Genomic DNA, 23,158 nt, shown 5'->3' with positions numbered 1-23,158 from the left:
GATTGGTCGGATACACCCCAGCCACCTTGCTGGTTGTTATGGACATACAGAGCCCCTTATTGTCACTGACACATCCATTGTATGTCTACAGCTCTTGTACCAATTCATTCTCCTGATGAAGTTAATGCATTGAGGAAATCTCTCTCCTGCTACATTCACGGGTTGTCATTAATTTTATTTAAAAGATGTTCTGACCTTATCTGCAACTTCTTCTCCCATGAAACCGCTGTAAGAGGAAATGATTATGTAAGAAGTCCTGAATCCCGGGGCACCTCGCCGAGAACAGATTAACCCTCGGCGGCTCCTTGCGACGGCTCCAGGAGATTGCTTTACTAATCAGCACCTTGCTCTGCTCCAGAGTGACATTACAGCGTTGTAGAACGTGTGCAATACCAGATAGCGAGAGAGGAGCTTTGTTCCCAGGCCTGGCGCTCTCTGTGCCCTGATTATAGTACACCGCGGCCTGGCACTCTCTGTGCCCTGATTACAGTACTCTGAGGCCTGGCGCTCTCTGTGCCCTGATTATAGTACACCGCGGCCTGGCACTCTCTGTGCCCTGATTACAGTACTCTGAGGCCTGGCGCTCTCTGTGCCCTGATTACAGTACTGAGGCCTGGCGCTCTCTGTGCCCTGATTACAGTACACTGCAGCCTGGCACTCTCGGTGCCCTGATTACAGTACTCTGAGGCCTGGCGCTCTCTGTGCCCTGATTACAGTACACTGCGGCCTGGAGCTCTCTGTGCCCTGATTACAGTACTGTGAGGCCTGGCGCTCTCTGTGCCCTGATTACAGTACACTGCGGCCTGGCACTCTCTGTGCCCTGATTACAGTACTGTGAGGCCTGGCGCTCTCTGTGCCCTGATTACAGTACACTGCGGCCTGGCACTCTCTGTGCCCTGATTACAGTACTGTGAGGCCTGGTGCTCTCTGTGCCCTGATTACAGTACACCGCGGCCTGGCGCTCTCTGTGCCCTGATTACGGTACACCGCGGCCTGGCGCTCTCTGTGCCCTGATTATGGTACACTGTGGCCTGGCACTCTGTGCCCTGATTACAGTACACCGTGGCCTGGTGCTTTCGGTGCCCTGATTACAGTACACTGCGGCCTGGTGCTCTCTGTGTCCTGATTACAGTACTCTGCGGCCTGGCGCTCTCTGTGCCCTGATTACAGTACACTGCGGCCTGGCGCTCTCTGTGCCCTGATTAGAGTACACTGCGGCATGGCGCTCTCTGTGCCCTGGTTACAGTACACTGTGGCCTGGCGCTTTCTGTGCCCTGATTACAGTACACCACGGCCTGGCGCTCTCTGTGCCCTGATTACAGTACACTGCGGCCTGGCGCTCTCTGTGCCCTGGTTACAGTACACCGTGGCCTGGCGCTCTCTGTGCCCCGATTACAGTACACCGTGGCCTGGCGCTCTCTGTGCCCCGATTACAGTACACCGCGGCCTGGCGCTCTCTGTGCCCTGATTACAGTACACCGCGGCCTGGTGCTCTCTGTGCCCTGATTACAGTACACCGCGGCCTGGTGCTCTCTGTGCCCTGATTACAGTACACCGCGGCCTGTCGCTCTCTGTGCCCTGATTACAGTACACTGCGGACTGGCGCTCTCTGTGCCCTGATTACAGTACACTGTGGCCTGGTGCTCTCTGTGCCCTGATTACAGTACACCGCGTCCTGGCGCTCTCTGTGCCCTGATTACAGTACACCACGGCCTGGCACTCTCTGTGCCCTGATTATAGTACACCGCAGCCTGGCACTCTCTGTGCCCTGATTACAGTACACCGTGGCCTGGCGCTGTCTGTGCCCTGATTACAGTACACCGCGGCCTGGCGCTCTCTGTGCCCTGATTACAGTACACTGTGGCCTGGTGCTCTCTGTGCCCTGATTACAGTACATTGCGGCCTTGCGCTCTCTGTGCCCTGATTACAGTACACCGTGGCCTGGCGCTGTCTGTGCCCTGATTACAGTACACCGCGGCCTGGCGCTCTCTGTGCCCTGATTACAGTACACTGCGGCCTGGCGCTCTCTGTGCCCTGATTACAGTACACCGCGGCCTGGCGCTGTCTGTGCCCTGATTATGGTACACTGAGGACTGGCGCTCTCTGTGCCCTGATTACAGTACACCGCGGCCTGGCGCTGTCTGTGCCCTGATTATGGTACACTGTGGCCTGGCGCTGTCTGTGCCCTGATTACAGTACACTGAGGACTGGCGCTCTCTGTGCCCTGATTACAGTACACCGCGGCCTGGCGCTCTCTGTGCCCTGATTACAGTACACTGCGGCCTGGCGCTCTCTGTGCCCTGATTATAGTACACTGTGGCCTGGCGCTCTCTGTGCCCTGATTACAGTACACTGCGGCCTGGCGCTCTCTGTGCCCTGATTACAGTACACTGCGGACTGGCGCTCTCTGTGCCCTGATTACAGTACACCATAGCCTGGTGCTCTCTGTGCCCTGATTACAGTACACCACGGCCTGGCACTCTCTGTGCCCTGATTACAGTACACCGCGGCCTGGCACTCTCTGTGCCCTGATTATAGTACACCGCAGCCTGGCACTCTCTGTGCCCCAATTACAGTACACCGTGGCCTGGCGCTGTCTGTGCCCCAATTACAGTACACCGTGGCCTGGCACTCTCTGTGCCCTGATTACAGTACACCGCGGCCTGGCGCTCTCTGTGCCCCAATTACAGTACACCGTGGCCTGGCACTCTCTGTGCCCTGATTACAGTACACCGCGGCCTGGCGCTCTCTGTGCCCTGATTACAGTACACCACGGCCTGGCACTCTCTGTGCCCTGATTATAGTACACCGCAGCCTGGCACTCTCTGTGCCCTGATTACAGTACACCGTGGCCTGGCGCTCTCTGTGCCCTGATTACAGTACACTGCGGACTGGCGCTCTCTGTGCCCTGATTACAGTACACTGTGGCCTGGCGCTCTCTGTGCCCTGATTATAGTACACCGCAGCCTGGCGCTCTCTGTGCCCTGATTACAGTACATTGCGGCCTGGCGCTCTCTGTGCCCTGATTATAGTACACCGTGGCCTGGCGCTCTCTGTGCCCTGATTACAGTACACTGCGGACTGGCGCTCTCTGTGCCCTGATTACAGTACACTGTGGCCTGGCGCTCTCTGTGCCCTGATTATAGTACACCGCAGCCTGGCACTCTCTGTGCCCTGATTACAGTACACCGCGGCCTGGCGCTCTCTGTGCCCTGATTACAGTACACCACGGCCTGGCACTCTCTGTGCCCTGATTATAGTACACCGCAGCCTGGCACTCTCTGTGCCCTGATTACAGTACACCGTGGCCTGGCGCTCTCTGTGCCCTGATTACAGTACACTGCGGACTGGCGCTCTCTGTGCCCTGATTACAGTACACTGTGGCCTGGCGCTCTCTGTGCCCTGATTATAGTACACCGCAGCCTGGCGCTCTCTGTGCCCTGATTACAGTACATTGCGGCCTGGCGCTCTCTGTGCCCTGATTATAGTACACCGTGGCCTGGCGCTCTCTGTGCCCTGATTACAGTACACTGCGGACTGGCGCTCTCTGTGCCCTGATTACAGTACACTGTGGCCTGGCACTCTCTGTGCCCTGATTACAGTACACCACGGCCTGGCGCTCTCTGTGCCCTGATTACAGTACACCATAGCCTGGCGCTCTCTGTGCCCTGATTACAGTACACCGTGGCCTGGCGCTCTCTGTGCCCTGATTACAGTACACTGCGGACTGGCGCTCTCTGTGCCCTGATTACAGTACACTGAGGACTGGCGCTCTCTGTGCCCTGATTACAGTACACTGCGGCCTGGCGCTCTCTGTGCCCTGATTACAGTACACTGCGGCCTGGCGCTCTCTGTGCCCTGATTACAGTACTGTGAGGCCTGGCGCTCTCTGTGCCCTGATTACAGTACACCGTGGCCTGGCGCTTTCTGTGCCCTGATTACAGTACACTGAGGACTGGCGCTCTCTGTGTCCTGATTAAAGTACACTGCGGACTGGCGCTCTCTGTGCCCTGATTACAGTACACTGCGGCCTGGCGCTCTCTGTGCCCTGATTACAGTACTGTGAGGCCTGGCGCTCTCTGTGCCCTGATTACAGTACACCGTGGCCTGGCGCTTTCTGTGCCCTGATTACAGTACACTGAGGACTGGCGCTCTCTGTGTCCTGATTAAAGTACACTGCGGACTGGCGCTCTCTGTGCCCTGATTACAGTACACTGCGGCCTGGCTCTCTGTGCCCTGATTACAGTACACTGCGGCCTGGCGCTCTCTGTGCCCTGATTACAGTACACCGCGGCCTGGCGCTGTCTGTGCCCTGATTATGGTACACTGTGGCCTGGCACTCTGTGCCCTGATTATAGTACACTGTGGCCTGGTGCTCTCTGTGCCCTGATTACAGTACACCGTGGCCTGGCGCTTTCTGTGCCCTGATCACAGTACACTGCGGCCTGGCGCTCTCTGTGCCCTGTTTATAGTACACTGTGGCCTGGTGCTGTCTGTGCCCTGATTACAGTACACCATGGCCTGGCGCTCTCTGTGCCCTGATTACAGTACACCACGGCCTGGCACTCTCTGTGCCCTGATTACAGTACTCTGCGGCCTGGCGCTGTCTGTGCCCTGATTACAGTACACTGAGGCCTGGCATTGTCTGTGCCCTGATTACAGTACACCACAGCCTGGCGCTCTCTGTGCCCTGATTACAGTACACTGCGGCTTGGTGCTCTCTGTGCAATGTGTGTGTGTGTGCAGGTACAATGTGTGTGTGTTTGTGTGGTCACAACATGTATGTGTGTCTGTGTGGGCACAATGTGTGTGTGTGTGTGTGCGTGTACAACGTGTGTCTGTGTGAGGGTACAACATGTGTGCAGGTACAACGTGGGTATGTGTGGGTACAATGTGTGTGTGCTGGTACAACATGTGTGTGTGTCTGTGCGGGCACAACGTGCGTGTCTATGTGGGCACAACGTGTGTGTGTACTGTGGATAATTATTCCTGGCACTGCGGGCACTTAGAACCTCGCCCTGCCAGCCTCTTCTGCACCCATTTCCTAAGCTCACTGTACTGTACCAGGGCACAGGGTGGCTGGCAGTGCCATGCCCAGCGGAGAGGAACTAATTACTAAACAATTACAAGATAAGCTGATGTGGATAGCAGTTCTGCAGACAGATCGGTTCCAGACGGGTACCTGACCCTGGCATCGCATTGTGCCAATGCTGGCTGCAGAGCAGATGGGTATATGTGCATGTCTCTGCTGCTGGAATCATCCCTTCACTAAATACCATGTATACTGTAGTAATAATGCTGGAGAAATACTTACCTGCGCAGGATTCCCCGTACAGCGCGTACCGGGCGGATCGGGTGCAGTCTACGCTCAGGATGTAGTACATCTACATGTGTGTTGTGTGTCACACATGTCTCAGTGTATGCCGCAATGGATATCTCTGCCTGCAAGCACGGCCCTCCTACCTCTCTGCACTTGTGAACCTCCGCACATGCATGAGCCCTGAATCTGCAGTAGTGTATTGGGGGGGGGGGGGGGTTGGCTGCACGACATCACACGCATCTGCTGCATCCCATAAAATGGCCGGAGGGCTACGCTGAATGACCACCACTATGTTATAATGTGAGCTGGGGGCATAGTGTTGTATAATGTGTACTGGCAGCTATACAATATGACATAATATTAAATAGGGCACTGCTATGGGGCATAATATCACATAGGGCACTGCTATGGGGCATAATATCACCTAGGGCTCTACTATGGTTCAACAACTGCTACTGAGAAGTGAGTCTCAAGAAGAATTGGGACGTGTTGCTGTGGGTCCAATGGTAAAACAGGCCCAGGTGTAAAAATATAATTGGGGCCCCCTCCTCTGCCCCATCCCAAGTTTAAAATACGTCACACATCAGAGGGTGACAGAGTAAAGCAGGGGAGACACGGTATGACATAGAGAGGCACAGGGTGACAATGGCACTTAGAGGCAGAGGGTGACAGGGGGAGGCAGAGAGTGACAGGGGGCAGTGGGTGAGAAGGGGAGGCAGAAATGATAGGGGGAGGCAGAGGGTGACAGGGGGAGGCAGAGAGTGACAGGGGGCAGTGGGTGAGAAGGAGAGGCAGAGATGATAGGGGGAGGCAGAGGGTGACAGGGGGAGGCAGAGAGTGACAGGGGGCAGTGGGTGAGAAGGGGAGGCAGAGATGATAGGGGGAGGCAGAGAGTGACAGGGGAGGCAGAGAGTGACAGGGGGCAGTGGGTGAGAAGGGGAGGCAGAGATGATAGGGGGAGGCAGAGAGTGACAGGGGAGGCAATGGGTACTTACGTGAGACAGTGGGTGACAGGAAGAGACAGTGGGTAACGGGGATCAGAACAATTACCTGTATGGTGCAGAGAACAGGGGGCATGTACCTGGGTGGAGGCAGGAACATCGTGGCCCCTGATCTATCGGTCACTGGCCCCCCACCCCTTGGCTTTCCTCAGGTTGGCTCTCGGTCAGACATACTCTGACAGCACCAGTTACACCAGCAGTGAATCAGGCCTGGCGAGTCCACCAAACCCAGCCTTGCGAATGGTTGGCTGGGTAAAGAGAGGGTGGGAGACCCGCTGGATGGCTGGTGCCACCCATTCGCAAGGGCGACTTGCTCTTAGGGGTTTGTAAATTGATGTTACGCAGTAACATCCATTCGCCTGGCAAAGGGAACCTCCCACATCCTTCAACGGTCGCTGACCATCAAAAGATGTGGAAGGAGCACGCATATAAGTGACCATGCACACTGGGAAGGAAATGGGTGGGCGATCGGGTGATGTCAGCTGCCCGCATCCCCGCACTGACTCCATATGCTAATGGGCCGCCTGCCACCCGACTGCCCGCTGTCCTGGGTGCGTGCAACCGCTAAACAGCCTGTTCGCCATGGGTGCACATACCCTGCAGAAATGCACACAGCGTCATCATCATCCCCCGTGCAAGCAACCAGAATAAGGGCCCAATGTGCAGCTGTCTGGTAATTAGAGGCAGCATGTGACTGTGATCATCAGTGCTGATAGGTGGCAGGACTCCGCTATCAGTGCGGCACATACAAGGTCAGCCCCGCCTCTCTAAGGTAAGGGGCAGGTCTCTCAGACAGAATGTGACTGTGATTATCAGCACCGATGGGTGCGTTTGCCGGGGCTAGACAATGTGGGCTAGGGACCACAATGCTTCCAACACAGTGGACCAAACATCACTATTAAATGGGAACAGAGCACCGTCCCTCTGAGAACAATTCATTCGCCTATTCCTAAATAGCCCTGGTATCTATATTGTACAATACAGACGCATGAATTTTAGGTAAAAGGGCTCAATAAATAATAGGCCCTACAGATCTCTGCTCCAAGATGGCAGCGACAGCGCAGTGGGTGGAGCCGAGCCGTGGACGCGCAGAGGAATCCTCACTACACACAGGGTCTAATTCAAGTTGGTTTGCAAAAGCAGAGTACTTCTTTTTATGGACAAAACCATGTGCACTGCAGGTGGGGCAGATGTAACATGTGCAGAGAGAGTTATATTTGGCTGGGTTATTTTGTTTCTGTGCAGAGTAAATACTGGCCTCTTTGTTCTTACGCTGCAATTTAAATTTCAGTTTGAACACACCCTGCCCAAATGTAACTCTCTCCACCTGTTACATCTACCCCACCTGCAGTGCAGCACGGTTTTGTCCATTAAAGGAGTTTGCTTTTGCAAACCCATCTGAATCACCTCCACAGATCGCTAGTAAATCTCCGTCGGTATTTGCCGGAGATAAATGGTTGTCCCCGGAGGCGGCGGCGGCTGCCACGTACGGTATACTGTGTATGTGACATATTTATGTCTCCTGAATATTCTATCGGGGAAGTAACAGGTTCACATTCCTGCGAAGCCGCCTCCATAATCCGTCTGTAATCGCCGCTCCCAGGAGGCCGCCGCTGCAGTCTGACCTTCCCAATCGCACAAAGCTGGAGCCTCCGCTCCCCTGGGAACCGCCGCTCACAGCTCGCCGGATTCTTCCCATTGTGTAACCTGTATCTGGGACAATTAGCTAATTAGCATGTCACCTTCCTTATTAATTGGCAGTAAGATATCCTAGGCGACGGTGGTAGACGCAGCATCCTATAAACATGTATCCATGTGTCAGCCAATCAGGGCTGAGTGTGACTATCAGCCGGCGCCTGGCTGCCGCAACACTTAGTGCATTATGCACAGGAGAGAGATACAGTTCCGGGGTTCTCCTCATGGAAGTGATTAGCGTAACCCAATGTTCATGCCGGAAGGTGACATTTCCTCTACACATCGCTCCATGAGCGACACGCGTGGAACCATCCAGAGCCGGCCTTAGGCATAGGCAAACTAGGCAAATGCCTACGGGCATCAGCAGCTTCTGCTGATTAAAATGCTATGCATCATGCCTATATTCTGTGTGTGAGTGAGGCTGTATCTGCATATGAAATAGTGTATTCATGGAAATCACTGTAACATAGCATTCCGTATGCAGGTACAGCCACAGTCGCACACAGAATATAGGCATGCCGCATATCATTTTAATCATTACAAGCTCCTTGTGTGTGATGGTCCTAACAATGCAAATTAGACGAATTTTCAGCAAAAAAGGCACCAAACGTTAGCAAGATGTATGAGGAAACATCTGTATCCAAGCAGAGGCAGAGGTCACAGTGTTAGCGGCTGTGCGAGTGCTGTCTGCAGCTGGGTTGGTTGTGCAATAATGTGCGACATATGTGTAATGGGCATTATGTGTGTCATGTGTATAAGGGCATTAATAATGTGCAACATATGTGTCACAGGCACTATGTGTGTCATGTGTATAAGGGCATTAATAATGTGCAACATATGTGTAATGTGCATTATGTGTGTCATGTGTATAAGGGCATTAATTATGTGCAACATATGTGTAAGGGGCATTATGTGTGTCATTATGTGTATGAAGGGCATTAATAATGTGCAACATATGTGTAAGGGGCATTATGTGTGTCATGGGTATAAGGGCATTAATAATGTGCAACATATGTGTAAGGGGCATTATGTGTGTCATGGGTATAAGGGCATTAATAATGTGCAACATATGTGTAAGGGGCATTATGTGTGTCATGTGTATAAGGGCATTCATAATGTGCAACATATGTGTAACAGGCATTATGTGTGTCATGTGTATAAGGGCATTAATAATGTGCAACATATGTGTAAGGGGCATTATGTGTGTCATGTGTATAAGGGCATTAATAATGTGCGACAATATTTTCTCAGGATTTTTTTCTAAGGGTATAATGTGAATAATGTGAGGAGTAATGTACATAAGGTAAAGTGGTACTACTGTGTGATGTAACGTGAATAAGGGACACCATCGCATGATATAATGTGAATAAAGTTGCACTACTTTGTGGCATAATTTGAATTGGGGGAACTATTGGGTGGCCATGCCCCTTTCCAGCAAGAACACACCCCTGTTTGGGCTGCGCACCAAATGTGTGCACTGTTTCTATTTAAAATATTGCGGGTAGGAGCACCAAAATGATGACTGCTATGATGAGGGTTGATGGTGCTGGGAAAGGGGAGCAGGGTCAGAGGCGGAACTAGTGGTGGTGCTAGGGGGCACCAGCCAAAATCTTGCCTAGGGCGTCATTTAGGCTAGGGCCGGCTCTGGAACCATACCCCCTAACCCATCCACACCAACATGCCACCCCTACCCCATAATACATGTACCAAAATGACCAACCCACCCCTAACCCATCCACACCAACATGCCACCCCTACCCCATAATACATGTACCAAAATGACCCCCCCACCCCTAACCCATCCACACCAACATGCCACCCCTACCCCATAATACATGTACCAAAATGACTCCCCCACCCCTAACCCATCCACACCAACATGCCACCCCTACCCCATAATACATGTACCAAAATGACTCCCCCACCCCTAACCCATCCACACCAACATGCCACCTCTACCCCATAATACATCTGTACCAAAATGACCCCCACCCCCTAACCCACCCACACAAACATGCCACCCCTATGTCCTAACCCACACCAAAATGTCACCCCCTATCCCCTTACACACTCACATCACCAGCCTGGCAGCTGTTACCTCTAACACTGTCTCCCACACCAACACGCCACACCCTACCCCCTAACCCACCCACACCAACATGCCACTCCATTGTTTTGCTAATGGAGTAATCATTCGCCATCATCGTTCCAGCTTGCCACTTGGCGATTTGGAGCAATAATTATCGCAGCATGTAGTCAGACATTTCGGTTTGTGGAACACATTTGCACACATTGGTACAGGCATGTATGAAATGGTGTAACATAGACAACTTTTTATTTTGTTGCATGACCAATAAATGCATGTGTGTGGCACGCGTGTGCAAAGATCACACCATGCTTCGGGGAGTAATAACATATGGCTGCTGCTGCGTGCCAGGAAGTACAGTAATAGCATATGGCTGCTGCTGCATGCCACAGGACACTTCTGAAATATTGTTAGAACCGATTACTGGAGCCGTTCTTGGACAAGGGGCAATAACAACGGACAAACGCAGTTCTGTGATGTTATACGAAGGGATGAGGTTTGCGCAAGAGCGAACTAGGTTTACAATTCCGCAAATGACTTATTGTAGACAAACACCAGGATTGGTGCCTCCTCCTCCTCCTTCTCAGGCACATTTATCCGTTTCCAGGGTTATTTTAAACAAACTTTTACATTTATATTTCTGTGCACTATGTTAATGCATCACCATTTTTGATTCGGCATTGTGACCTTTTTTGTCATGTTAAATTACATTTAATAACATTCTGCCTTTGTGTTCTTACATAATTCATGTCACAGAGGATTTTTTTTTGTTTTTATATTTCCCCATTTATTTAGGCAATTGTATAGAATGTGATTGGTAGCCATGGGCAACATCTGCCTGTTTCAGGATCTTTAATAAATATGACTGTTAGCAGTGGGTGTTTATTGGTGACTTTACTTGTGTTATATATATAGACAGGCCGGGTAGTTTTGTTTTGCTGAAGCCTTTCACGCCCATGGACAGATGGGACGGGTCTTGCAAGACTCTGATGTCACAGCATCTGAGAGCACACACTGTCTGGCCAGCGTTCCCGGGTCACGGATCTGCGAGGATGGTAGGATGTACTCATATCTCTCGCTTCCCGAGCTCACCGTTTATACCTCCTATAATTGGATCATAATAGAGGCTAACGAGTGTGTAATCCGATTGTCCTCTGAATGAGGAACAGAGCAGCAGAAACAGAGGGAGGAGACTGATGCCAGATGCCAGGCGCCCCCTCCCCAGATGAGGAGACCACTTCATTACTGAACCTTACTAGAGGCATTGCAAGTAATGAATTATCCTGAGTCACTTCTTTCCAGGAACAGGATCCACTCATCGCTATGCCAGAGATGTCCAGTAGAGGCAGTAGACCACAGCACTGAGGTCATGAGTTCCATTCCCATGTGCACAGCGTCTGTTTAGTGAAACTGAAGCTGGGGGCATGGCCAGCCGCTTACACAGCGCTGGCCATGACACCATAGTGATGATAAATGGGGCGTGGCTTGTGGCGCATCATCTCAGGTCACACAACCTTCAACAGAGACCACTCCTCCTCTCCGGATGCGCGCGTCTTCGCCACCCGATTGTGCCGATCCCCAAGATTAAAATGTTGGGGGTTACGGATAAGGTGATGCTGCCTATCAAATAATGGCAGGGTGTAATTCTAGAGGGTGCAAGGGGTGCCATTGGTATGGGGCCCAGGGGCTTAAAGGGGACTGGACTCTGTGGGTTTGTACATGTGCATATTCGCGCATCCACATACCCCAACAATCGGCGTGGTAGCGAATACGGACCACACTGAGCAGTCTTACTTTCCCCCCAAATTTATCTGATTGAGCTTTTGTTAAATTATACAGATTTGTTTTTTAAATGCACATTTTATTTTGAGCAAATTCTTTGGCATCTCTGGGGTTATAATGTGCCGGCTGCCATATATGACGGAGTGTTCTGCACTATTCCTGGGTATAGAAGACGTCATTCCCATGCTGGACAGTTCTGCACATCAATAACACCGAGTCCTGTTCTGACACTGGCTGTAAATAAGGGACATGTGTCCGCTGACCTGCGCCACGTGAACAACACGATATCCCACCAATAGCATGTGGCCCCCACCAGGAATAGCATGTGGCCCCCACCACCCGCATTGCAGATGACACCATTTCCCAGGGAACGCGCTGTATAAATTGCTATTTTACATGTTATTATTCACATTCATTGCATGCAAATAGGGCTCGTCATCCTGCGGAAGAATTGTGGAGTCGGTCGGCAGCTGTCACTAATCAGAAGACTCTCTGGCACCTGAGCGTCAGCCCCCGGAACAGGCTGCGATGATGGCAGCTGTCCCATAGCATCCGTCTCTCTGCCGCGAGATCTCCATCCCTCATCCAGACTCACACAGAGCCGGCACATCGGACAGATCTGCCCTAATTGCTGGTGTTACCGGTTGTATATGCACCAGGGGGGTCAGTGCCGGTGTTACCGCATCTATATGCACCGGGGGGGTCAGTGCTTTTGTTACCGCATCTATATGCACCAGGGGGGTCAGTGCTGGAGTTACCGCATCTATATGCACCAAGGGGGGTCAGTGCCGGTGTTACGGCATCTATATGCACCAGGGGGGTCAGTGCCGGTGTTACGGCATCTATATGCACCAGGGGGGGGGGGTCAGTGCCGGTGTTACCGCATCTATATGCACCAGGGGGGTCAGTGCCGGTGTTACCGCATCTATATGCACCAGAGGGATCAGTGCTGGTGTTACCGCATCTATATGCACCAGGGGGGTCAGTGCCGGTGTTACCGCATCTATATGCACCAGGGGGGTCAGTGCCGGTGTTACCGCATCTATATGCACCAGGGGGGTCAGTGCCGGTGTTACAGCTTCTATATGCACCAGGGGGGTCAGTGCCGGTGTGACCGCATCTATATGCACCAGGGGGGGGGTCAGTGCCGGTGTTACAGCATCTATATGCACCGGGGGGGTCAGTACTGGAGTTACCGCATCTATATGCACCGGGGGGTCAGTGCTGGAGTTACCGCATCTATATGCACCAGGGGGGTCAGTGCCGGTGTTACCGCATCTATATGCACCAGGGGGGTCAGTGCCGGTGTTACCGCATCTATATGCACCAGGGGGGTCAGTGCCGGTGTTATCGCATCTATATGCACCAGGGGGGTCAGTGCCGTGTTACCGCATCTATATGCACCAGGGGGGTCAGTGCCGGTGTTACTGCATCTATATGCACCAGGGGGGTCAGTGCCGTGTTACCGCATCTATATGCACCGGGGGGGTCAGTGCTGGAGTTACCGCATCTATATGCACCAGGGGGGGTCAGTGCCGGTGTTACCGCATCTATATGCACCAGGGGGGTCAGTGCCGGTGTTACCGCATCTATAAGCACCAGGGGGGTCAGTGCCGGTGTTACCGCATCTATATGCACCAGGGGGGTCAGTGCTGGTGTTACCGCATCTATATGCACCAGGGGGGTCAGTGCCGGTGTTACCGCATCTATATGCACCAGGGGGGTCAGTGCCGGTGTTACCGCATCTATATGCACCAGGGGGGTCAGTGCCGGTGTTACCGCATCTATAAGCACCAGGGGGGTCAGTGCCGGTGTTACCGCATCTATATGCACCAGGGGGGTCAGTGCTGGTGTTACCGCATCTATATGCACCAGGGGGGTCAGTGCCGGTGTTACCGCATCTATATGCACCAGGGGGGGTCAGTGCCGGTGTTACCGCATCTATATGCACCAGGGGGGTCAGTGTTGGTGTTACCGCATCTATATGCACCAGGGGGGTCAGTGCCGGTGTTAACGCATCTATATGCACCAGGGGGGTCAGTGCCGGTGTTACCGCATCTATATGCACCAGGGGGGTCAGTGCCGGTGTTACCGCATCTATATGCACCAGGGGGGTCAGTGCCGGTGTTACCGCATCTATATGCACCAGGGGGGTCAGTGTTGGTGTTACCGCATCTATATGCACCAGGGTGGTCAGTGCCGGTGTTACCGCATCTATATGCACCAGGGGGGTCAGTGCCGGTGTTACCGAATCTATATGCACCAGGGGGTCAGTGCTGGTGTTACCGCATCTATATGCACCAGGGGGGTCAGTGCCGGTGTTACCGCATCTATATGCACCAGGGGGGTCAGTGCCGGTGTTACCGCATCTATATGCACCAGGGGGGTCAGTGCCGGTGTTAACGCATCTATATGCACCAGGGGGGTCAGTGCTGGTGTTACCGCATCTATATGCACCAGGGGGGTCAGTGCCGGTGTTACCGCATCTATATGCACCAGGGGGGTCAGTGCCGGTGTTACCGCATCTATATGCACCAGGGGGGTCAGTGTTGGTGTTACCGCATCTATATGCACCAGGGGGGTCAGTGCCGGTGTTACCGAATCTATATGCACCAGGGGGTCAGTGCTGGTGTTACCGCATCTATATGCACCAGGGGGGGCAGTGCCGGTGTTACCGCATCTATATGCACCAGGGGGTTAGTGCCGGTGTAACCGCATCTATATGCACCAGGGGGGTCAGTGCCGGTGTTACCGCATCTATATGCACCAGTGGGGTTAGTGCCGGTGTTACCGCATCTATGTGCACCAGGGGGGTCAGTGCCGGTGTTACCGCATCTATATGCACCAGGGGGGTCAGTGCCGGTGTTACCGCATCTATATGCACCAGCGGGATCAGTGCCGGTGTTACCGCATCTATATGCACCAGGGGGGTCAGTGCCGGTGTTACCGCATCTATATGCACCAGGGGGGTCAGTGCCGGTGTTACCGCATCTATATGCACCAGGGGGGTCAGTGCCGGTGTTACCGCATCTATATGCACCAGGGGGGTCAGTGCTGGTGTTACAGCTTCTATATGCACCAGGGGGGTCAGTGCTGGAGTTACCGCTTTTGTATGCACCAAGGGGGTCAGTGCCGGTGTTACCGCATCTATATGCACCAGGGGGGTCAGTGTCGATGCCCCTCCCACAGAACCATGCTATTCTTCATCATTAAGATTAGAGAATGCCGCAAATAGGCCTCATCAACTCCGAATCCGCTGTGGCCAGGAGTATAATAGTATAAAGGAGAGAACAGGAACGTCCCACTTGGGGGGACCGCTCGCCCCTCTAAAGCTCTACTTATATTCCTCCAAACCTCTGACGTTAGGGCGCTATTTATCATTAGCAGAAATAAGGCCCCAAACATTTCTTATCTCATGGCAACAATGCATGGAACACAGACCCCCATGATGGTGCAGGAGCCTATCCCAGCACATTGCTGCTGCCTGCCTCATTCAGACGCACGCTACCGTCAATGATGACATCACAGGCGCAACTGCGTCCGCCTCGTTCTAGCATATACACGGGGCAGCAGAATATTCGCCAGGGCTAAACGACACCGGTAATAATCGCCCGCCTGGAAGATCACTCACAGAAAGTCGCCCACATCCTGCTCGGTGCACTTTAAATTAGACTCATTAGGACGAGGGGAAACTCGGTGGCATTTTATCCAAATGATCAATTATTCAGGCAGGGTCTATGAATAGCTGAGAAGTGACGCAGCCGCCGCGTCACACGGAGAGAGGGCGAAGGGACCACCGGGCCCAGAATAACCCGCCTGTAGCGAGCGGCACCCGGCCCACAGAAGACATGACATGGTTACCGTGTCCCCAGGATGCGTGTTACAGATATCTCCTCATTACACGGCATGTATTGAAGATTTCCCAGGCTGCACTGGCACAGGCCTATGTCACAATGCGTCACCTGCTTCCCGCTCGTTAATTATTCATGGGGATAGATTAGAGAACGCCTGGCGGTTTCCTGGAGAGAGAAGAACCCTCTATCTCCTATCACCATCACTTACTCTGTAATCTGACAGTACATCTCCGGTGGCGGTAACGGCGGTCGGGCCAACCATTCCCCCTCCGGCGATTCCTCACATCATGGAATTAAAATGGATTTATTCAGTCATTCTTACTTCTAATTAACACAGATTGCTCTAATGTAAAAAAAAAAAACCTCCACAGCTTTTTCTTTAATCAATTACAAATTAAAATCGATCAATAAGTCATTATAAACGTAGTGTCCCCCACACACACACACCACCCCCCGTCTAACCAACACCTAAAGTCCTATAATTGATAGGAGTTAATGAAAGTCTTCTACTCGATACATAAATATACGTACACCTTTCTAAGGTCATTTCCTCAGCGGATTTACTAACAAGAGCTTCATCGTGAAGATCAAAGAATGCTCCAGAGAAATAGGAGAAACCACTGAAGCCCAGCATTTAGGCTGCTAGATTTGAAGATCCAGAGATTTACCAAGAGCACCGTGGCACCGAGAGGGAGAAGGAGGCTCTCTATCCTGGCCCCAGTGCTGGGTGTGATGTTTGGTCCAATTCTGATAATCATCTCCAAAACGGTTGGTCTGTTGAGGTGTTTCCGGTATGCAGGGTTCAGTACCTACGAAGAAAGAACAACCGGTGCCAGGGTCCTGGGCGCCCAAGGTTCATTGATGCATGTGGGGAGGGAAGACGTACCCGCCTGGTCCTGTCCCACAGAAGCACAGGTTTCAGGAACCCTTAATGTTGGCTATGATAGACAGGTGTCAGGTCAGCTTGGTGTGTATGGTGCTGTGTAGCCCCAGATGTAGTGCCCTGCCCATGCTGACCACTGTACAACACTAAAATATCACCTAAATTGGGCACATGAGCATCAGAAGTGGCCCATGGAGCAATGGAATAAGGTGGCCTGGTCCGATGGATCACATCATATCATGTGGACAGCCAAATGTGTCGTTCATCTGGGTAAGATGGCATCAGGATGCACTATGGCAAGAAACATAGAATGTGACGGCAGATAAGAACCACTTGGCCCATCTAGTCTGCCCCTTTTTTAAACATGTTACCTCAAACCATATTTGATCCTTATTTTTTTTGTAAGGATATCACTATACCTATCCCAAGCATGTTTACATTGTACTACTGTATTTGCGTCTACCACCTCTGATTGTAGGCTATTCCACTTATCTACTACTCTTTCTGTGAGGTAATTCTTCCTCACATTTCCCTTGAATCTTCCTGGATTTCTGAGACCTAAGTGCATGATTTTGCATTTTTTGGCATTAAACTGTAGTTGCCATTCTCTTGACCATTCCTCTAATCTACCTAGATCAATCATTTGTTTTATCCCTCCTGGTGTGTCTACCCTGTTGCATACCTTTGTGGCATCTGCAAAAAGGCACATTTTACCCTCAATTCCATTTGCAATATCACCAATAAAGATATTAAAGAGCACTGGTCCAAGTACAGATCCCTGGGGTACTCCACTTGTAACCTTTCCCTCCTTTGACTGTACTCCGTTTCCTAGACCTCTCTGTCCTGCAACCACGCTCTTATCCAACAGTGTCAAAAGCCATAAAGTCTAGATAAGCTACATCTACAGCCCCACCTTGATCTATTACTTTATTTACCCACTTAAAAAAAAAATCAATAAGATTTGTTTGACATGATCTTCCCCCAGTAAATCTCTTTGTTTTAAGAGTGTTTCCAAGAGTGTTTCCATCAATTTCCCTACTGATGTAAGGCTCACTGGTCGATAGTTGATTACCTCTTCCTTGCTTCCACTTTTGTGCAGTGGGACTACATTCGTTGTTTTCCAGTCCTCTGGGATTACTCCAGTAGCTAGTGACTGGTTGAATAATTCTGTTATTGGTTTTACCAGCTCCCCTTTAAGCACTTTTAGTATCCTTGGATGTATCCCATCTGGCCCCATTGATTTATCCACTTTCAGTTTTGAGAGTTGTGTGAGGACTTTCTCCTCTGTAAATGCACTTGTTTCTCCCTCAGCTGACTATACTTGCAACTTAACGGTGGGCTCTTCCCCTCTCCGGACCCTTTACTATGAGCCGCGGACTCATTTTCCTATACTGTCCCAATTGTCGCTGCTACTTTCCCAGCAATTAGCAGGGATCTGATGATTATACTCCGAGTCATTCCACCCTATTCCTGCAGCTTTACCAGCTGTATTACATAGGAATTATTATCCGGTATATATATTGTATTACTCTGGTTATATTATGCTTTTTACTGCATTAAATGATATGAACTATTTTCGTGCTATTCATACCACAAGGTCAGGTTATAGGATACTTGTTGCTCCCCAGCGCAATGATAAAGGAAGTCTCCATTTGTTATAGACACAGTAACGTCTATAAATCATATGCGGCAGGTAATTAAGCCAATAAACAAAGTGCCCGGATGTGCGAAGGCGTTATACAACCATGGCGCATCTGTGGGGTATGCAGGAGACGTATAGCTCTCAGAGAATGTATGCAGAGAACAGCATCCAGCTATCCTTCCTGTGATTGGTGCAGGGAGTAGCTGGGAGTCTATGCCCCGCCCCTTCCCAATGGGAGAGAGGATCCTAGTCCTCACCATTTCCCCATCTTTTATGATATTATAAGGATTGGGAGGTAGATGACAGAGATGCTCAGGGCTGGAGCCTACTATACAGATATGGTCACATACTGTACACATCCCCCATATAAACCATATGCACCAATCAGCCATCCAATGGGAACTGGTGGTGGTGGGGTCTTCCGGGAAGGGGCATGAGGATTTTTCTGTATGTGCCTGATAAGCTGCCACCCCTGTGGGCATGCCTCATTGCCTGGCAGCAGTGTACTAGTGCCTGGCTTGCTGCACCAATCTCTGCCAGATGCTGTGCAAGTGCAGCCACATTAGCAGGGAAACACATGCCAAGCAGCATCACTGTGCCAGCTCCTCACCAGGGCTGCAGATTTATATACCCGGGCACACTGTGCGCCTGCACTGGGTGTACAACGGACACAGAACATTATAATCTGCCAGTGGAAAGGCCCTAAATCATTGTGGAACCATTATATCGTCCCCGTATATCACTAATGTCTCTTGTCCTCACCTCATTACAGAGCAATTACTGTACTTCATTCATCTATACACTGCCTCAGCCCGGAACCTCGTACCTCAGTCTACTGACCTACCTAGTGACCGACACAGCCCGGAACCTCGTACCTCAGTCTACTGACCTACCTAGTGACCGACACAGCCCGGAACCTCGTACCTCAGTCTACTGACCTACCTAGTGACCGACACAGCCCATAACTTCGTACCTCAGTCTACAGACCGGCACAGCCCGGAACCTCGAACCTCAGTCTACTGAACTACCTAGTGACCAACACAGCCCATAACCTCGTACCTCAGTCTACAGACCGGCACAGCCCGGAACCTCAGCTTTCTGACCTACTGAGTGACCGTCACAGCTCGGAACCTTGTACCTCAGTCTACTGACCGCCACAGCCTGGAACCTCAGCCTACAGACCGGCACAGCCCGGAACCTCAAACCTCAGCTTTCTGACCTACTGAGTGACCATCACAGCTTGGAACCTTGTACCTCAGCCTACTGACCTCGCTACTGACCACCACAGCTCAGAACCTCGTACCTAGGTCTACTGACCGACACAGCCTGGAACCTCATAATTCAGTCTACTGACCTGCAGAACATCGCTTGGTCCCTGACAGGTACATAGTGATATATCCTGCAGATTATTACATTACTGACCTTTCTAGTGACCTGCAGAACATCGCTCTGTCCCATCTACCCCCTGACAGGTACATAGTGATATATCCTGCAGATTATTACAACACTGACCTCTCTAGTGATCTGCAGAACATCGCTCTGTCCCATCTACCCCCTGACAGGTACATAGTGATATATCCTGCAGATTATTACATTACTGACCTCTCTAGTGACCTGCAGAACATCGCTCTGTCCCATATACCCCCTGACAGGTACAAAGATATATCCTGCAGATTATTACAACACTGACCTCTCTAATGATCTGCAGAACATCGCTCTGTACCATCTACCCCCTGACAGGTACATAGGGATATATCCTGCAGATTATTACCTTACTGTCCTCTCTAGTTACCTGCAGAACCTCACTCTGTCCCACCTACCCCCTGACAGGTACATGGTGATATATCCTGCAGATTATTACATTACTGACCTGCAGAACATCGCTCTGTCCCATCTACCCCCTGACAGGTACATAGGGATATATCCTGCAGATTATTACCTTACTGTCCTCTCTAGTTACCTGCAGAACATCACTCTGTCCCACCTACCCCCTGACAGGTACATGGTGATATATCCTGCAGATTATTACATCACTGACCTCTCTAGTGACCTGCAGAACATCGCTCTGTCCCATCTACCCCGACAGGTACATAATGATATATCCTGCAGATTATTACAACACTGACCTCTCTAGTGATCTGCAGAACATCGCTCTGTCCCATCTACCCCCTGACAGGTACACAGTGATATATCCTGCAGATTATTACATCACTGACCTCTCTAGTGACCTGCAGAACATCGCTCTGTCCCATCTACCCCGACAGGTACATAATGATATATCCTGCAGATTATTACAACACTGACCTCTCTAGTGATCTGCAGAACATCGCTCTGTCCCATCTACCCCCTGACAGGTACAGTGATATATCCTGCAGATTATTACAACACTGACCTCTCTAGTGATCTGCAGAACATCGCTCTGTCCCATCTACCCCGACAGGTACATAGTGATATAGTTAAAGGTAAAAATACATTTATTAGAAATACACTTATTAAAATATATCACATATATGAATAAATGGAAATGTGGTACTAATTGCTGATAAATATAATGTGGAGCCGTGATAGTCACCCAGTTTTCTCAAAGGTGAGAGTCTCAGTGTCCGTTCCTATGGAGGCTTCCTGATGTATCTTAATGAAGTGGGCCGATGGTGGACTTTAGGAGTGATGTAATTCTCCAACCTAGGGAGCCCCTGTTGTTTTAGGGCTCAACCTGGTTTGTAGGTTGGTGTCCTGGTAAATTGCGGCTGCTGGGATAATTGTTGAGGAAAGCTGATCCGGTCACAAAGAAAGGGCTGAATCTGGGTGACAATAGTGGGTGTCAGGGCTACAATACACCGACGCGTTTCGCTCTTAGAGCTTTTTCAAGGTGATTTGAAGTGTACCTGGTATCAGCATTTATATACCCTAAATATTAGGGGGAATAGATTGCACCTGTTGCATGTAGGTTACAATTAATCAGGAAAATCTAAAAACTAGAAATCGGCTTATATACTCTAAAATAGGAGACAGAGCAGTACGTTGTACTTATATTTTAATCAAAAAACGAGCAGTATAAACCATTAAAAAACATAGTTTGTTATTCTGAGATATTGATGGTCCGTTTCCGGACTTCCGGTTTCGTCATATCCGGTATCTGAGCCGCATATGCGTTCCACTTGGGCAGGGTATAGAGTGCTGCACATCAGCTCTGTGTGCCCTTAGTTAAAATGGCGTTATCCGTACTTCCGGTTTCCGGGAGACGGCATTTTCATGTATCTCTAGTGCGCAGTGTCTTCAGAGCGGGTGCAAATATTGTTCATAATGACTGGCTCAGTCGACTGTAGGCTGATAAATATAGCTTTTTCTTTCGTATGGACTCAGAAGGAATGCGTAATACCATGCTAACAGTAACAAAGGGGGAATTCATACTTTTTTATTTATTTTTAGATTTTCCTGATTAATTGTAACCTACATGCAACAGGTGCAATCTATTCCCCCTAATATTTGGGGTATATAAATGCTGATACCAGGTACACTTCACATCACCTTGAAAAAGCTCTAAGAGCGAAACGCGTCGGTGTATTGTAGCCCTGACACCCACTATTGTCACCCAGATTCAGCCCTTTCTTTGTGACCGGACCAGCTTCCCTCAACAATTATCCCAGCAGCCGCAATTTACCAGGACACCAACCTACAAACCAGGTTGAGCCCTAAAACAACAGGAGCTCCCTAGGCTCGAGAATTACATCACTCCTAAGGTCCACCATCGGCCCACTTCATTGGGACACATCAGGAAGCCTTCATAGGAACGGACACTGAGACTCTCACCTTTGAGAAAACTGGGTGACTATCACGGCTCCATCTTTTATTGATCAGCAATTAGTACCACATTTCCATTTATTCATATATGTGGTATATTTTAATAAGTGTATTTTTAATAAATGTATTTTTACCTTTAGCTGTTGCATACTAATAGGTAAAAGCGCGGTTTCACACCTCCTTTCTTTCCATTTATTGTGTTTGGGCTTGACACCCTTACTTACGAAACCGCTGCTCTAGCAAAGTCACCCATTTATAGGCGCCCTCACAGGACACCTTGTGCCCCACCCCCCTCCTTTTTTTTTCCACAAAGTGATATATCCTGCAGAGTATTACATTACTGTCCTCTCTAGTGATCTGCTGAGCGAATTTTGAATTTGTAAACTATGGGTTTTGTGATGTACTAAAGGGGGTAGATGGGACAGAGCGTCCCATCTACCCCCTTTAGTACATCACAAAACCCATAGTTTACAAATTCAAAAAAGTCTTTGGTGTTTTTCATGTGAACAAAACTTCACTTTATATAAAACACTTTATTACAAAAGAATAAAAATGTACAGACATTAAACAACCAGCACAGAACAGGTAACAGCAGTTATTGGTGTGCGCAGGGCGGGGGGGGGGGGGGGGAGGGGGAGAGTACAGGTGATGTACAAGCAGCACAGAGAAACAGCAGTCATTGGAAGCGGAACCATTAGGTGCGCGGGGGGGGGGGGGGGGGGGCACAGGTGATGTACACGCAGCACAGAACAGGAAACAGCAGTCATTGGAAGCGGAACCATTAGGTGCGCGGGGGGGGGGGGGAGCACAGGCGATGTACACGCAGCACAGAACAGGAAACAGCAGTTATTGGAGCACAGGACGGGCGCCGCACCAGGAGTTACTGCTAATATGAGAGCTGAGTGTACACTCAGTGTGACCGTGGGCACTCACTCAGGGTCTCTCAGCTGCGATGTCTCTAGGTCTGTGGGTTTCATAGACAAACACTTAATACGCCGTTCTCACTGTCGACATGTCGACCTGGAAATTTGCCTTTTAACACGGGTTTTTTTGCAGTGTGTACCCTTCTTTTTACCTGTGTTTGAGATCCGGGT

Source organism: Crinia signifera, chromosome 2 (genome assembly GCF_055691185.1).
Source record: "Crinia signifera chromosome 2, ASM5569118v1, whole genome shotgun sequence".
Lineage (NCBI taxonomy): Eukaryota > Metazoa > Chordata > Amphibia > Anura > Myobatrachidae > Crinia > Crinia signifera.
Note: the sequence above shows the minus strand (reverse complement) of the source record.